Source organism: Octopus bimaculoides, chromosome 23, assembly GCF_001194135.2.
Source record: "Octopus bimaculoides isolate UCB-OBI-ISO-001 chromosome 23, ASM119413v2, whole genome shotgun sequence".
Classification (NCBI taxonomy): domain Eukaryota; kingdom Metazoa; phylum Mollusca; class Cephalopoda; order Octopoda; family Octopodidae; genus Octopus; species Octopus bimaculoides.
The window spans coordinates 29,243,025-29,246,914 of record NC_069003.1 but is presented as its reverse complement, the minus strand read 5'-3'; the positions used below and the strand labels follow the sequence as shown (position 1 = coordinate 29,246,914).

The 3,890-nt window shown below is 35.1% G+C and overlaps 1 protein-coding gene across 3 annotated transcripts in view; it reads right to left on the bottom strand.

Moving 5' to 3' along the window:
* LOC106877242 (somatostatin receptor type 2) overlaps window positions 1–3,890 on the bottom strand; it is a 186,308-nt gene that overhangs the window by 22,311 nt on the left and 160,107 nt on the right. Inside the window, exon 3 of one of the 3 annotated variants that reach the window (XM_052975927.1) lies at window positions 155–265. The exons of the other annotated variants lie outside the window; for them this stretch is intronic. The gene's annotated coding sequence lies outside the window, so the exon portion shown is untranslated. The remainder of the gene's footprint in view (window positions 1–154; window positions 266–3,890) is intronic. 3 annotated transcript variants of the gene reach the window in all.

Sequence of the window (3,890 nt, the reverse complement as noted above, 5' to 3'; positions counted from 1 at the left end):
ATATATATATATATATATATATATATATATATATAGATATATGTGCGTGTGTGTGTGTATGTATGTATTATACGGAATAACATAAATGACGTCAATGAATTTTTGTAACACTCTTCAACAAGAAAAGCAAAATAAAGTAGAAAAGCAAAGTTACGAGAATATCCAAGATTATTTTTCCTCGTTTGATGTTATTATATACTTCTATAACTACGTATCCCAATTGATTTAAAGTTATTCGTATATTTTGCGCAATGTTTTCTTTGATCTGAAGTGAGATAAAAAGAAAAAAAAAGTCATTTAGCGAGGCAGAAATAGTAACAATTTGAATGACAATTTATCCTGATATCTAGTAATAAAACAAGAATGTCTGCTATTTCCATGTCAGTATCAGAAAATACAATGATCCGCTGGGATTCGGTTCTCTGAATAACTTTTGAAGTATGCCCCCTTTTTCAAACACGGGGAAGTCGAATAAGTTCTGCACGCATATTATACCTCAACTACATAAAAATCCCATATTGAAATGTAAACGTCCATTTTATATTTTCATACACATAGGTGCAGGCGTAGCTGAGTGGTAAGATGTTTGCATCTCAACTACATGGTTCCGGGCTCAGTCTACTATAGCCTCGAGCTTTTACTATAGCCTCGGACCGACCAAGCTTTGTGGGTGGATTTGGTAGACAGAAACTGAATGTGTGTGTGTGTGTGTTTGTCCCATACCACCGCTTGACTACCGGTACTGCTGTGTTTACGTGCCCGTAACTTAGCGGTTCGGCGAAAGAACTAATAGAATAAGTAGCGGGTTTATAAAAAGTAAGTACTGGGGTCGGTACATTCAGCTGAAAGTTCTTCAAGTCGCTGCCCCCACCACGGCTGCTGTCTAATGACAGAAGCGAGTAAAAGGTAAAAGACACCTTTAGACAATTTTCCTCAGCTTCCTTGAGCAAATGTCAGGAAAATGTTCCCGACTATTCTCATACAAATAATAAACTGAAATCCACATATTTGCTGTTGACCCACGAACATATGCTTTTGTCTTCATTCGTTTACAAAGGAGCAATTAAGCAATAACACTTATCTTGTAAAATTTCTTCTAGCTACTAGAAGTATTTTTAAAATATTCAGCAGACTACAGGTTTCCGATTTGTTGAAATTAGATAAAATTGAAACGCTTGAAAATTCTTTATTATTAAATTCTTTCTTAATTTATTAGAGAAAAATAAATGAGATCTTCAACAAGAGTAAGCAAAACTGCATCAAAACTACAAGTTTTGAAAGTAATTTGGTGACGACTTGAAACGCTTTCAAGTGGTTTGGAGACATTTAACATAATTCAGTTACTCCCAATCATCGAATTCCTTTCGTCCAATTCAACACAAAAAAAAAGGAAAAAATTTGGACACAACTTTCAAAATGATTATAAACAAGGAGGAAAATAAATAAATAATTAAACAAATTAATTAATCAATAAATAGAAGCAAATCACTTCACTTTTGTTACAGCACAATCTCTTCATTTCTCAACCCGACCACTTCCACAACAACCAAACAGAAACTGTTTGACCATCAACACCATCGTCTCCGCTTCCCCGGTCGTCTTCAGCGTCTACTGATGCTACAGCAATCTTACTACTAAACGTATCACTATGTATAAAACTTCGCCACCTCAATCCCACACTATATCTGCTACCACCGCAATCCCACTCAATGTATGTAAAAGAGGATCCATGGTGTCACTCCTAACCTGCAATCACTCTTATCTCTCCGACAATACTATTCAAATCTCTTATTTCAGGAACATGAATAAATACTCAATGTCCATATCAGATGGAAAACTGTAATCCCAAAAGCTGCTGCTATACCCTACATTAGTTTGCATGCTTACAGTATAACTCTTACCCTGTCCACCACCCCTGAACTAGACATATAAACATGTATCATATCTCTATCTTTTACCACAGTACTATTTTGCTGTATGATGGTACATCACAAATCCTGATATTTTATAATTTGTTCGGAATTAATTGTAATTAATAACATGAATATGATTAGAATTAAATTTAATAGACTGTTAACTTTGATAAGATATCAAATCTGAAGATCTTGAAATCAAGAGTTCAATAAAATATTTTATTATTCAATCAACAGTATCAACTATAATTATTATAGCAAAATCACATCGCTATTTATCCTCTCTACAACTACATTAGCACTGTCGAAACCACTGATCCGGTTTGTTTCCAGAAGTTCGGAACCAAAACAACATTCTAGCGAAAAACTCATAACCACATCCTACAGAGTGCCCGCGACCGCAATGACAGCAGTTGCCAAATGACCGCTACCGAACAATGCACTTCTTTATCCATACTGATTCTGGCGAAAGAAATCCAGGCGAATATTCTCGATATCATAGGTACCACTACTGTCACATTAGTACATGAAACCCCTTCACCGGCAGAGTTACTTCTAATTAGTAATGAAAATATTCAATTTATTTAAGCAACACAAAGAAGTTCATGCAAATAGTTTATCTCGTCCACTTCTGACTTTTAGTTCAGGCAACTGAAGAAACCGCATTATATATGGGATGGCATAATATATATATATATATATATATAATGAAGCATCCATGTGAATTACATCAGACTGCATTACTACATATCTCAACTTGTCCTTGAAGAAGACTGTGCGAATCGTTAGCCTTTCCACTCCACACGGTCAGTTATCTATTCTTTTTGGTTGTTAGTACAAGGTAATTTAATTAATAGGAAGATAATGTTAATTAAAGACAAAATAGAATAATTAAAATATTCAATGTCTAGAAAATTAAACAAAGATCACATTGATTAAATAATGAAATATTTTATTGAATTTCGATTTCAATATCTTTAGATTTGATGTTTTATTAGTAGCAATAAACCATTCAGTTTAATTCTAATGCTTTTGATATTATTAATTATAATTAATTACGAGCAAATTATATCATGATGGAGCACGAACAGAAAAGTTTTGAAGAACATTTGGTCATATTTTGTCATTGAACGTTAACCAAATTTATTTCGTTTATTTATTTATTTATTATTGATTTTAGTTTTTTTTTTTAGCTTCTACTGAAAAGTTTAAGTCATTGCATCAGGGCTTGTCGCAATACGTGTCGAAACTTTGGTTTGTATTGTGAAAGTAATTATTGGTGTCAGACTGTGAGTACAGCTGGAATCGTTCCGTGAAAGAATGTTCTTCTGTTGTTTAAACGTTTGTTTCTCTTACCCACGTTTATTTGTGAAAAGAGTTCTGCACTTACCGTACACTGACTATATTTTGTTTTACACAGTTATCTAATCCTATGCCAAACTCGTAATCGCAGAAAAGCGGTTCGTATGTGCATCTATTGAGCCGTTTTATGTGTATATCACTAAATTACATACGTACCTTTGACTTCAGTTCACCTATGGGGTTACAAGGAGTTTTGTTTGTCTCTCGCTCAACTGCGCCCCACATAATAATCAAAGGGTTTGCAGTCTGGTAAGTAAGGTGGACAGATGTAAGGGGATGTGGTCACAGAAATTATCTGACAGCCATAACTGGGTTCTTCTGCTTCTGTGACATGGTGCAGAATCAGGAAAGTTGTGAGAGAAAGTTGTGCTGAAAGAGTACTTCAGGGTTAGCCCCCCCCCCACCAATCCTTCCGGAGCCACATGGAGCTTTAGATGTTTTCGCTCAATAAACGCTCACAACGCCCGGTCTGGGAATCGAAACCCTAATCCCATCATCGCCAGCCCACTGCCCTAACCACTGGGGCATTGCGCCTCCACACACACACACACATATACATTATGTATATAAATATGTATATATATATATACTCATACACACACACACACACACACA